The following is a 15,829-nucleotide window of genomic DNA, read 5'->3' on the forward strand; positions in this document are numbered from 1 at the left end:
AAAAAATTCTTGTTGAAAGCATTGAATCAATTCGAGAAACCAGTGAAATAATTATAGAAATAATACATGAAATAATTCGTGAAACCATTCTGACGTCCATTTAAATATTAGCATTAAGCCAATTTTACTCGTTCTTTCTAGGTTTCACATACCATTTTATACAAAAATACATTCACAGTCAAACCGCTTCAACCAAACAATTTCATCTAGACCGGTTCATTCAGAAAATTTAGAAAAAATAAGAGTATTTTGACAGAAAAATTCATGAAAAGTCTATTTATTTCACACACTAAAAGGAGTAGTTTTACGCGAGATTTAATATCTGGGAAAGTAAAATTAAAACTGTAAAAAAATATTCTTGTTGAAAGCATTGAATCAATTCGAGAAACCAGTGAAATAATTATAGAAATAATACATGAAATAATTCGTGAAACCATTCTGACGTCCATTTAAATATTAGCATTGAGCCAATATTACTCGTTCTTACTAGGTTTCACATACCATTTTATACAAAAACACATTCACATTTAAACCGCTTCAACCAAACAATTTCATCTAGTCCGGTTCATTCAGAGAATTTAGAAAAAATAAGAGTATTTTGACAGAAAAATTCATGAAAAATCTATTTATTTCACACACTAAAATGAGTAGTTTTACGCGAGATTTAATATCTGGGAAAGTAAAATTAAAAATGTAAAAAAAAATTCTTGTTGAAAGCATTGAATCAATTCGAGAAATCTGTGAAATAATTATAGAAATAATACATGAAATAATTCGTGAAACCATTCTGACGTCCATTTAAATATTAGCATTAATCCAATTTTACTCGTTCTTACTAGGTTTCATATACCATTTTATACAAAAACATATTCACAGTCAAACCACTTCAACCAAACAATTTCATCTAGACTGGTTCATTCAGAAAATTTAGAAAAAAATAAGAGTATTTTGACAGAAAAATTCATGAAAAGTCTATTTATTTCACACACTAAAATGAGTAGTTTTACGCGAGATTTAATATCTGAAAAAGTAAAATTAAAACTGTAAAAAAATATTCTTGTTGAAAGCATTGAATCAATTCGAGAAACCAGTGAAATAATTATAGAAATAATACATGAAATAATTCGTGAAACCATTCTGACGTCCATTTAAATATTAGCATTGAGCCAATATTACTCGTTCTTACTAGGTTTCACATACCATTTTATACAAAAACACATTCACATTTATACTGCTTCAACCAAACAATTTCATCTAGACCGGTTCATTCAGAAAATTTAGAAAAAATAAGAGTATTTTGACAGAAAAATTCATGAAAAGTTTATTTATTTCACACACTAAAATGAGTAGTTTTACGCGAGATTTAATATCTGGGAAAATAAAATTAAAACTGTAAAAAAATATTCTTGTTGAAAGCATTGAATCAATCCGAGAAACCAGTGAAATAATTATAGAAATAATGCATGAAATAATTCGTGACACCATTCTGACGTCCATTTAAATATTAGTATTGGGCCAATATTACTCGTTCTTACTAGGTTTCACATAACATTTTATACAAAAACACATTCACATTTAAACCGCTTCAACCAAACAATTTCATCTAGACCGGTTCATTCAGAAAATTTAGAAAAAATAAGATTATTTTGACAGAAAAATTCGTGAAAATTCTATTTATTTCACACACTAAAATGAGTAGTTTTACGCCAGATTTAATATCTGGAAAAGTAAAATTAAAACTTTAAAAAATATATTCTTGTTGAAAGCATTGAATCAATTCGAGAAACCAATAAAATAATTATAGAAATAATACATGAAATAATTCATGAAACCATTTTGACGTCCATTTAAGTATTAGCATTGAGCCAATTTTACTCGTCCTTACTTGGTTTCACATACCATATTATACAAAAACACATTCACAGTCAAACCGCTTCAACCAAATAATTTCATCTAGACCGGTTCATTCAGAAAATTTAGAAAAAATAAGAGTATTTTGACAGAAAAATTCATGAAAAGTCTATTTATTTCACACACTAAAATGAGTAGTTTTACAAGAGATTTAATATCTGGGAAAGTAAAATTAAAACTGTAAAAAAAAATTCTTGTTGAAAGCATTGAATCAATTCGAGAAACCAGTGAAATAATTATAGAAATAATACATGAAATAATTCGTGAAACCATTCTGACGTCCATTTAAATATTAGCATTGAGCCAATATTACTCGTTCTTACTAGGTTTCACATACCATTTTATACAAAAACACATTCACATTTAAACCGCTTCAACTAAACAATTTCATCTAGACCGGTTCATTCAGAAAATTTAGAAAAAATAAGAGTATTTTGATAGAAAAATTCGTGAAAAGTCTATTTATTTCACACACTAAAATGAGTAGTTTTACGCGAGATTTAATATCTGGGAAAGTAAAATTAAAACTGTAAAAAAAAATTCTTGTTGAAAGCATTGAATCAATTCGAGAAACCAGTGAAATAATTATAGAAATAATACATGAAATAATTCGTGAAACCATTCTGACGTCCATTTAAATATTAGCATTAATCCAATTTTACTCGTTCTTACTAGGTTTCATATACCATTTTATACAAAAACACATTCACAGTCAAACCGCTTCAACCAAACAATTTCATCTAGACTAGTTCATTCAGAAAATTTAGAAAAAAATAAGAGTATTTTGACAGAAAAATTCATGAAAAGTCTATTTATTTCACACACTAAAATGAGTAGTTTTACGCGAGATTTAATATCTGAAAAAGTAAAATTAAAACTGTAAAAAAATATTCTTGTTGAAAGCATTGAATCAATTCGAGAAACCAGTGAAATAATTATAGAAATAATACATGAAATAATTCGTGAAACCATTCTGACGTCCATTTAAATATTAGCATTGAGCCAATATTACTCGTTCTTACTAGGTTTCACTTACCATTTTATACAAAAACACATTCACATTTATACTGCTTCAACCAAACAATTTCATCTAGACCGGTTCATTCAGAAAATTTAGAAAAAATAAGAGTATTTTGACAGAAAAATTCATGAAAAGTTTATTTATTTCACACACTAAAATGAGTAGTTTTACGCGAGATTTAATATCTGGGAAAATAAAATTAAAACTGTAAAAAAATATTCTTGTTGAAAGCATTGAATCAATCCGAGAAACCAGTGAAATAATTATAGAAATAATGCATGAAATAATTCGTGACACCATTCTGACGTCCATTTAAATATTAGTATTGGGCCAATATTACTCGTTCTTACTAGGTTTCACATAACATTTTATACAAAAACACATTCACATTTAAACCGCTTCAACCAAACAATTTCATCTAGACCGGTTCATTCAGAAAATTTAGAAAAAATAAGATTATTTTGACAGAAAAATTCGTGAAAATTCTATTTATTTCACACACTAAAATGAGTAGTTTTACGCCAGATTTAATATCTGGAAAAGTAAAATTAAAACTTTAAAAAATATATTCTTGTTGAAAGCATTGAATCAATTCGAGAAACCAATAAAATAATTATAGAAATAATACATGAAATAATTCATGAAACCATTTTGACGTCCATTTAAGTATTAGCATTGAGCCAATTTTACTCGTCCTTACTTGGTTTCACATACCATATTATACAAAAACACATTCACAGTCAAACCGCTTCAACCAAATAATTTCATCTAGACCGGTTCATTCAGAAAATTTAGAAAAAATAAGAGTATTTTGACAGAAAAATTCATGAAAAGTCTATTTATTTCACACACTAAAATGAGTAGTTTTACAAGAGATTTAATATCTGGGAAAGTAAAATTAAAACTGTAAAAAAAAATTCTTGTTGAAAGCATTGAATCAATTCTAGAAACCAGTGAAATAATTATAGAAATAATACATGAAATAATTCGTGAAACCATTCTGACGTCCATTTAAATATTAGCATTGAGCCAATATTACTCGTTCTTACTAGGTTTCACATACCATTTTATACAAAAACACATTCACATTTAAACCGCTTCAACTAAACAATTTCATCTAGACCGGTTCATTCAGAAAATTTAGAAAAAATAAGAGTATTTTGATAGAAAAATTCGTGAAAAGTCTATTTATTTCACACACTAAAATGAGTAGTTTTACGCGAGATTTAATATCTGGGAAAGTAAAATTAAAACTGTAAAAAAAAATTCTTGTTGAAAGCATTGAATCAATTCGAGAAACCAGTGAAATAATTATAGAAATAATACATGAAATAATTCGTGAAACCATTCTGACGTCCATTTAAATATTAGCATTAAGCAAATTTTACTCGTTCTTACTAGGTTTCATATACCATTTTATACAAAAACACATTCACAGTCAAACCGCTTCAACCAAACAATTTCATCTAGACTGGTTCATTCAGAAAATTTAGAAAAAAATAAGAGTATTTTGACAGAAAAATTCATGAAAAGTCTATTTATTTCACACACAAAAATGAGTAGTTTTAAGCTAGATTTAATATCTGGGAAAGTAAAATTAAAACTGTAAAAAACTATTCTTGTTGAAAGCATTGAATCAATTCTAGAAACCAGTGAAATAATTATAGAAATAATACATGAAATAATTCGTGAAACCATTCTGACGTCCATTTAAATATTAGCAATGAGCCAATATTACTCGTTCTTACTAGGTTTCACATACCATTTTATACAAAAACACATTCACATTTAAACCGCTTCAACCAAACAATTTCATCTAGACCGGTTCATTCAAAAAATTTAGAAAAAATAAGAGTATTTTGATAGAAAAATTCATGAAAAGTCTATTTATTTCACACACTAAAATGAGTAGTTTTACGCGAGATTTAATATCTGGGAAAGTAAAATTAAAAATGTAAAAAAAAATTCTTGTTGAAAGCATTGAATCAATTCGAGAAATCAGTGAAATAATTATAGAAATAATACATGAAATAATTCGTGAAACCATTCTGACGTCCATTTAAATATTAGCATTAATCCAATTTTACTCGTTCTTACTAGGTTTCATATACCATTTTATACAAAAACACATTCACAGTCAAACCACTTCAACCAAACAATTTCATCTAGACTGGTTCATTCAGAAAATTTAGAAAAAAATAAGAGTATTTTGACAGAAAAATTCATGAAAAGTCTATTTATTTCACACACTAAAATGAGTTGTTTTACGCGAGATTTAATATCTGAAAAAGTAAAATTAAAACTGTAAAAAAATATTCTTGTTGAAAGCATTGAATCAATTCGAGAAACCAGTGAAATAATTATAGAAATAATACATGAAATAATTCGTGAAACCATTCTGACGTCCATTTAAATATTAGCATTGAGCCAATATTACTCGTTCTTACTAGGTTTCACATACCATTTTATACAAAAACACATTCACATTTATAATGCTTCAACCAAACAATTTCATCTAGACCGGTTCATTCAGAAAATTTAGAAAAAATAAGAGTATTTTGACAGAAAAATTCATGAAAAGTTTATTTATTTCACACACTAAAATGAGTAATTTTACGCGAGATTTAATATCTGGGAAAATAAAATTAAAACTGTAAAAAAATATTCTTGTTGAAAGCATTGAATCAATCCGAGAAACCAGTGAAATAATTATAGAAATAATGCATGAAATAATTCGTGACACCATTCTGACGTCCATTTAAATATTAGTATTGGGCCAATATTACTCGTTCTTACTAGGTTTCACATAACATTTTATACAAAAACACATTCACATTTAAACCGCTTCAACCAAACAATTTCATCTAGACCGGTTCATTCAGAAAATTTAGAAAAAATAAGATTATTTTGACAGAAAAATTCGTGAAAATTCTATTTATTTCACACACTAAAATGAGTAGTTTTACGCCAGATTTAATATCTGGAAAAGTAAAATTAAAACTTTAAAAAATATATTCTTGTTGAAAGCATTGAATCAATTCGAGAAACCAATGAAATAATTATAGAAATAATACATGAAATAATTCATGAAACCATTTTGACGTCCATTTAAGTATTAGCATTGAGCCAATTTTACTCGTCCTTACTAGGTTTCACATACCATATTATACAAAAACACATTCACAGTCAAACCGCTTCAACCAAATAATTTCATCTAGACCGGTTCATTCAGAAAATTTAGAAAAAATAAGAGTATTTTGACAGAAAAATTCATGAAAAGTCTATTTATTTCACACACTAAAATGAGTAGTTTTACAAGAGATTTAATATCTGGGAAAGTAAAATTAAAACTGTAAAAAAAAATTCTTGTTGAAAGCATTGAATCAATTCGAGAAACCAGTGAAATAATTATAGAAATAATACATGAAATAATTCGTGAAACCATTCTGACGTCCATTTAAATATTAGCATTGAGCCAATATTACTCGTTCTTACTAGGTTTCACATACCATTTTATACAAAAACACATTCACATTTAAACCGCTTCAACTAAACAATTTCATCTAGACCGGTTCATTCAGAAAATTTAGAAAAAATAAGAGTATTTTGATAGAAAAATTCGTGAAAAGTCTATTTATTTCACACACTAAAATGAGTAGTTTTACGCGAGATTTAATATCTGGGAAAGTAAAATTAAAACTGTAAAAAAAAATTCTTGTTGAAAGCATTGAATCAATTCGAGAAACCAGTGAAATAATTATAGAAATAATACATGAAATAATTCGTGAAACCATTCTGACGTCCATTTAAATATTAGCATTAAGCAAATTTTACTCGTTCTTACTAGGTTTCATATACCATTTTATACAAAAACACATTCACAGTCAAACCGCTTCAACCAAACAATTTCATCTAGACTGGTTCATTCAGAAAATTTAGAAAAAAATAAGAGTATTTTGACAGAAAAATTCATGAAAAGTCTATTTATTTCACACACAAAAATGAGTAGTTTTAAGCTAGATTTAATATCTGGGAAAGTAAAATTAAAACTGTAAAAAACTATTCTTGTTGAAAGCATTGAATCAATTCGAGAAACCAGTGAAATAATTATAGAAATAATACATGAAATAATTCGTGAAACCATTCTGACGTCCATTTAAATATTAGCAATGAGCCAATATTACTCGTTCTTACTAGGTTTCACATACCATTTTATACAAAAACACATTCACATTTAAACCGCTTCAACCAAACAATTTCATCTAGACCGGTTCATTCAAAAAATTTAGAAAAAATAAGAGTATTTTGATAGAAAAATTCATGAAAAGTCTATTTATTTCACACACTAAAATGAGTAGTTTTACGCGAGATTTAATATCTGGGAAAGTAAAATTAAAAATGTAAAAAAAAATTCTTGTTGAAAGCATTGAATCAATTCGAGAAATCAGTGAAATAATTATAGAAATAATACATGAAATAATTCGTGAAACCATTCTGACGTCCATTTAAATATTAGCATTAATCCAATTTTACTCGTTCTTACTAGGTTTCATATACCATTTTATACAAAAACACATTCACAGTCAAACCACTTCAACCAAACAATTTCATCTAGACTGGTTCATTCAGAAAATTTAGAAAAAAATAAGAGTATTTTGACAGAAAAATTCATGAAAAGTCTATTTATTTCACACACTAAAATGAGTTGTTTTACGCGAGATTTAATATCTGAAAAAGTAAAATTAAAACTGTAAAAAAATATTCTTGTTGAAAGCATTGAATCAATTCGAGAAACCAGTGAAATAATTATAGAAATAATACATGAAATAATTCGTGAAACCATTCTGACGTCCATTTAAATATTAGCATTGAGCCAATATTACTCGTTCTTACTAGGTTTCACATACCATTTTATACAAAAACACATTCACATTTATAATGCTTCAACCAAACAATTTCATCTAGACCGGTTCATTCAGAAAATTTAGAAAAAATAAGAGTATTTTGACAGAAAAATTCATGAAAAGTTTATTTATTTCACACACTAAAATGAGTAATTTTACGCGAGATTTAATATCTGGGAAAATAAAATTAAAACTGTAAAAAAATATTCTTGTTGAAAGCATTGAATCAATCCGAGAAACCAGTGAAATAATTATAGAAATAATGCATGAAATAATTCGTGACACCATTCTGACGTCCATTTAAATATTAGTATTGGGCCAATATTACTCGTTCTTACTAGGTTTCACATAACATTTTATACAAAAACACATTCACATTTAAACCGCTTCAACCAAACAATTTCATCTAGACCGGTTCATTCAGAAAATTTAGAAAAAATAAGATTATTTTGACAGAAAAATTCGTGAAAATTCTATTTATTTCACACACTAAAATGAGTAGTTTTACGCCAGATTTAATATCTGGAAAAGTAAAATTAAAACTTTAAAAAATATATTCTTGTTGAAAGCATTGAATCAATTCGAGAAACCAATGAAATAATTATAGAAATAATACATGAAATAATTCATGAAACCATTTTGACGTCCATTTAAGTATTAGCATTGAGCCAATTTTACTCGTCCTTACTAGGTTTCACATACCATATTATACAAAAACACATTCACAGTCAAACCGCTTCAACCAAATAATTTCATCTAGACCGGTTCATTCAGAAAATTTAGAAAAAATAAGAGTATTTTGACAGAAAAATTCATGAAAAGTCTATTTATTTCACACACTAAAATGAGTAGTTTTACAAGAGATTTAATATCTGGGAAAGTAAAATTAAAACTGTAAAAAAAAATTCTTGTTGAAAGCATTGAATCAATTCGAGAAACCAGTGAAATAATTATAGAAATAATACATGAAATAATTCGTGAAACCATTCTGACGTCCATTTAAATATTAGCATTGAGCCAATATTACTCGTTCTTACTAGGTTTCACATACCATTTTATACAAAAACACATTCACATTTAAACCGCTTCAACTAAACAATTTCATCTAGACCGGTTCATTCAGAAAATTTAGAAAAAATAAGAGTATTTTGATAGAAAAATTCGTGAAAAGTCTATTTATTTCACACACTAAAATGAGTAGTTTTACGCGAGATTTAATATCTGGGAAAGTAAAATTAAAACTGTAAAAAAAAATTCTTGTTGAAAGCATTGAATCAATTCGAGAAACCAGTGAAATAATTATAGAAATAATACATGAAATAATTCGTGAAACCATTCTGACGTCCATTTAAATATTAGCATTAAGCCAATTTTACTCGTTCTTACTAGGTTTCATATACCATTTTATACAAAAACACATTCACAGTCAAACCGCTTCAACCAAACAATTTCATCTAGACTGGTTCATTCAGAAAATTTAGAAAAAAATAAGAGTATTTTGACAGAAAAATTCATGAAAAGTCTATTTATTTCACACACTAAAATGAGTAGTTTTACGCGAGATTTAATATCTGGGAAAGTAAAATTAAAACTGTAAAAAACTATTCTTGTTGAAAGCATTGAATCAATTCGAGAAACCAGTGAAATAATTATAGAAATAATACATGAAATAATTCGTGAAACCATTCTGACGTCCATTTAAATATTAGCATTGAGCCAATATTACTCGTTCTTACTAGGTTTCACATACCATTTTATACAAAAACACATTCACATTTAAACCGCTTCAACCAAACAATTTCATCTAGACCGGTTCATTGAGAAAATTTAGAAAAAATAAGAGTATTTTAATAGAAAAATTCATGAAAAGTCTATTTATTTCACACACTAAAATGAGTAGTTTTACGCGAGATTTAATATCTGGGAAAGTAAAATTAAAACTGTAAAAAAAAATTCTTGTTGAAAGCATTGAATCAATTCGAGAAACCAGTGAAATAATTATAGAAATAATACATGAAATAATTCGTGAAACCATTCTGACGTCCATTTAAATATTAGCATTATGCCAATTTTACTCGTTCTTACTAGGTTTCACATACCATTTTATACAAAAACACATTCACAGTCAAACCGCTTCAACCAAACAATTTCATCTAAACCGGTTCATTCAGAAAATTTAGAAAAAAATAAGAGTATTTTGACAGAAAAATTCATGAAAAGTCTATTTATTTCACACACTAAAATGAGTAGTTTTACGCGAGATTTAATATCTGGGAAAGTAAAATTAAAACTGTAAAAAACTATTCTTGTTGAAAGCATTGAATCAATTCGAGAAACCAGTGAAATAATTATAGAAATAATACATGAAATAATTCGTGAAACCATTCTGACGTCCATTTAAATATTAGCATTGAGCCAATATTACTCGTTCTTACTAGGTTTCACATACCATTTTATACAAAAACACATTCACATTTAAACCGCTTCAACCAAACAATTTCATCTAGACCGGTTCATTGAGAAAATTTAGAAAAAATAAGAGTATTTTGATAGAAAAATTCATGAAAAGTCTATTTATTTCACACACTAAAATGAGTAGTTTTACGCGAGATTTAATATCTGGGAAAGTAAAATTAAAACTGTAAAAAAAAATTCTTGTTGAAAGCATTGAATCAATTCGAGAAACCAGTGAAATAATTATAGAAATAATACATGAAATAATTCGTGAAACCATTCTGACGTCCATTTAAATATTAGCATTAAGCCAATTTTACTCGTTCTTACTAGGTTTCACATACCATTTTATACAAAAACACATTCACAGTCAAACCGCTTCAACCAAACAATTTCATCTAAACCGGTTCATTCAGAAAATTTAGAAAAACTAAGTATTTTGACAGAAAAATTCATGAAAAGTCTATTTATTTCACACACTAAAATGAGTAGTTTTACGCGAGATTTAATATCTGGGAAAGTAAAATTAAAACTGTAAAAAAAAATTCTTGTTTAAAGCATTGAATCAATTCGAGAAACCAGTGAAATAATACTAGAAATAATTCTTGAAACCATTCTGACGTCCATTTAAATATTAGCATTAAGCCAATTTTACTCGTTCTTACTAGGTTTCACATACCATTTTATACAAAAACACATTCACAGTCAAACCGCTTCAACCAAACAATTTCATCTAGACCGGTTCATTCAGAAAATTTAGAAAAAATAAGAGTATTTTGACCGAAAAATTCATGAAAAGTCTATTTATTTCACACACTAAAATGAGTAGTTTTACGCGAGATTTAATATCTGGGAAAGTAAAATTAAAACTGAAAAAAATATTCTTGTTGAAAGCATTGAATCAATTCTAGAAACCAGTGAAATAATTATAGGAATAATACATGAAATAATTCGTGAAACCATTCTGACGTCCATTTAAATATTAGTATTGAGCCAATATTACTCGTTCTTACTAGGTTTCACATAACATTTTATACAAAAACACATTCACATTAAAACCGCTTCAACCAAACAATTTCATCTAGACCGGTTCATTCAGAAAATTTAGAAAAAATAAGAGTATTTTGACAGAAAAATTCATGAAAAGTCTATTTATTTCACACACTAAAATGAGTAGTTTTACGCGAGATTTAATATCTGGGAAAGTAAAATTAAAATCGTAAAAAAATATTCTTGTTGAAAGCATTGAATCAATTTGAGAAACCAGTGAAATAATTAAAGAAATAATACATGAAATAATTCGAGAAACCATTCTGACGTCCATTTAAATATTAACATTGAGCCAATTTTACTCGTTCTTACTAGGTTTCACATACCATTTTATACAAAAACACATTCATAGTCAAACCGCTTCAACCAAACAATTTCATCTAGACCGGTTCATTCAGAAACTTTAGAAAAAATAAGAGTATTTTGACAGAAAAATTCATGAAAAGTCTATTTATTTCACACACTAAAATGAGTAATTTTACACGAGATTTAATATCTGGGAAAGTAAAATTAAAACTGTAAAAAATATTCTTGTTGAAAGCATTGAATCAATTCGAGAAACCAGTGAAATAATTATAGAAATAATACATGAAATAATTCGTGAAACCATTCTGACGTCCATTTAAATATTAGCATTGACCCAATATTACTCGTTCTTACTGGGTTTCACATAACATTTTATACAAAAACACATTCACATTTAAACCGCTTCAACCAAACAATTTCATCTAGACCGGTTCATTCAGAAAATTTAGAAAAAATAAGATTATTTTGACAGAAAAATTCGTGAAAATTCTATTTATTTCACACCCTAAAATGAGTAGTTTTACGCGAGATTTAATATCTGGACTTTATTTTTACTTTACTTTAACTTTAATAATTCACTTTAATAATTCATACTTTAATAATTCACTTTAATAATTCATACTTTAATAATTCATACTTTAATAATTCACTTTAATAATTCATACTTTAATAATTCACTTTAATAATTCATACTTTAATAATTCATACTTTAATAATTCACTTTAATAATTTAAAAATCTATTATAAATAGAATTCAATAGTTTTCATTATTTCATAGAAACTTGAAAATATTTTTCTCTAAACTCTCTCAATCGATTTACATATATATATTTACTCCGTATTATTTCAAGATATTATTAGTATACATAAAATATTACGACAGAGTGCTGTCCGAGTGATTTCGAAATTGTTTTTCGAGTAGGATAGGATTAAGGAAATTATGGGTTATAACTATGGAGGTGATTGAGTATGGTTCATGGGTATGCTCGTGAGGTCAATATAGTGTTTATCATTTCCGTTGCGTCTACGCACCTTTCCTGCAATATTGAATCTCAATATTGATACGTGAGTACTCATAATTTAACTTTTACATACTAATAGTGTATCCCTGACTAGTGCTCGAGTATTTAGGATTATGCATGCTTGTACTTTTGATATTGCCCTTAGACAGGTTAGGTTGAATCTTGAATTAGTTACACTTGCGGTTGAGATAAGGTATAAGATATGCATGTCCTTGAAAAGCTAGCGAAAAATTAAGAACTTTTCCTTTAGATATCGAATGGTTTCGATGAACGGATTAGAAGTTATAATCAATTGAATTTTTGATATTTTTATTAAAAATGATTATTATTATCGTAGTTTTTATCGTCGTTCTAGTTTTATCTTATTATTATCATTATCAATAAAAGGGATTTATTATTAAAAATTGTTATTTTTTTTATTATTACTATCGTTATTATCGTTAAAGTTATAATTAGTATTATTATTATTATCCAATTATTATTATTATTATTATTATTATTATTATTATTATTATTATTATTATTATTATTATTATTAGTAGTATTATTATTATTATTATTATCATTATTAATATATATATCATTATTTAAAAATGGTTATTGTTATTGTTATTATTATTATTACTATATTATCATTAAGATAATTATTAGTATTATCGTTAATAATGTTATAGTAACTATCATTATTAATATTAGTGTAATTAAAACAAATATTTGTAACACCTAATTATTTTGATTACTATTATTATCATTATTATGAACAAGATATAAAAGATGATTAAAAGCTATTAAACGAAACGATTAGGAAATATTGAGTAAGAGTATCATGATGAAATTAAAATATTATAAGATATTGATTTAGATAAAATTATCGTTCTTATTATTTTTATCATTACTATTATTATTAAAAGTATCGTTAGTATTAAAACTATCATTTTAACAAAAATTATCATTTTAATAGAAATTTCATTGTTACTATAAAATATCATTATTATTATTATTTTAAAGATAATATTAAAAATTATCGTAAATATTAAAGTTATCATAATTAGAATTATCGTTTTATTATAATGTCATCTTAGTAATTATAAATATTGATATTTTTATAATAATAATTATTATTACAAAATAATACAACTTTTACTTACTATCATTATAGATATTATTTTATCAAATAAATATGTGATACAAACATATTTTACTACGTGTAATAACTTACTTTAATAATACATATCATATTATCTTTACGATATTAAATTAACCCTATAAATTTTATTACTTAATATATATAAAAATATATTTTATTATATAAATTTAATATAAAATTTTATTTATTAATACATAAATTATATTATTTACTCTAATAAATCTTTTAAAAATATTTAAAAATATAAAACGACGATATTTAAACTATATATTAATCATGTATAGATTTTTGGAAATTATTTTGAGTCAAATTTACTTTTGTTGACTTTTGCATATTAGTCTCGAGCATTAGGATTGTGGTACACTATGACTTGACCTAATTTGTTAGACAAATATTGACCAACACATAAATATATATAATTAATTTAGGTTCGTGAATCCGAGGCCAACCTTGCACTTGTTCAATGACGTTATATGTATTTTTACTACGAAATACAGTATGGTGAGTTTCATTTGCCTTTTTACCCTTTATATTTTTGGGACTGAGAATACATGCGCTTTTATAAATGTTTGACGAAATAGACACAAGTAATTGAAACTACATTCTATGGTTGAATTATCGAAATCGAATATGCCCCTTTTTATTAAAGTCTGGTAATTTAAGAATTAGGGAACAAACACCCTAATTGACGCGAATCCTAAAGATAGATCTATTGGGCCTAACAAACCCCATCCAAAGTACCGGATGCTTTAGTACTTCGAAATTTATATCATGTCCGAAGGAGGATCTCGGAATGATAGGGGATATTCTTATATGTATCTAGTTAATGTCGGTTACCAGGTGTTCACCATATGAATGATTATTTTTGTCTCTATGCATGATACGTATATTTATGAGAACTGGAAATGAAATTCTTGTGGTCTATTAAAATGATGAAAATAAATGATTATGATAAACTAATGAACTCACCAACCTTTTGGTTGACACTTTAAAGCATGTTTATTCTCAGGTGTTAAAGAAATCTTCCGCTGTGCATTTGCTCATTTTAAAGATATTACTTGGAGTCTTTCATAGCATATTTCGAAGAACGTTGCATTTGAGTTATTGAGTTCATCAAAGATTATTGTTAAATCAATTTATAGTTGGATAGTGGATATTATGAAATGGTATGCATGCCTGTCAATTTTCGATGTAAAGAAAGTTTGTCTTTTAAAAACGAATGCAATGTTTGTAAAATGTATCATATAGAGGTCAAATACCTCGCAATGTAATCAACTATTGTGAATCGTTTATAATGTATATGAACGGGTCTTTTCAGTTGGTATCAGAGCGGTGGTCTTAGCGAACCAGGTCTGCATTAGTGTGTCTAACTGATAAGTCGATAGGATGCATTAGTGAGTCTGGACTTCGACCGTGTCTGCATGTCAAAAGTTTTGCTTATCATTTTGTGTCAAAAATTAACTACTTATCATCCGCAGGAAATTACCTGCTTATCATTTTTAGTCTAAGACACGTCTTGCTGCATTGATTGCATGAATAGTGTATAGACAAAAATTCATATCTTAGCATATCTGCTAAATCATATCTTATCGTATCTGTTAGTTTAAACTTAGCCTAACATATCCCACAAAATCCTCCGTAATCTACGAAATCTTTTTATCTATATCTATATATATATATATATATATATATATATATATATATATATATATATATATATATATATATATATATATATATATATATATATATATATATATATATATATATTCTATGTAATTAGAATACCATCCGTTAGCCAAAATCATTTCATATCGGAAAAAAAAATCCTTTATCCAATCGTACGAAATGGAATTCGTCATCAGTTCAAGTCACTCAGATTCCGAAATGGAATCCCATTCAAGCTCCGAAAGCAGTGTGACTGGAATAGATCAACCAATCAGTCATCACCTATTCTGGATGAATTGGGGATGGGTTCGTAGCCTCCTCAATCATTGGAGACAAGAAGAAGGTG

The sequence above is a fragment of the Rutidosis leptorrhynchoides genome, chromosome 6, assembly GCF_046630445.1.
Source record: "Rutidosis leptorrhynchoides isolate AG116_Rl617_1_P2 chromosome 6, CSIRO_AGI_Rlap_v1, whole genome shotgun sequence".
Taxonomy (NCBI): domain Eukaryota; kingdom Viridiplantae; phylum Streptophyta; class Magnoliopsida; order Asterales; family Asteraceae; genus Rutidosis; species Rutidosis leptorrhynchoides.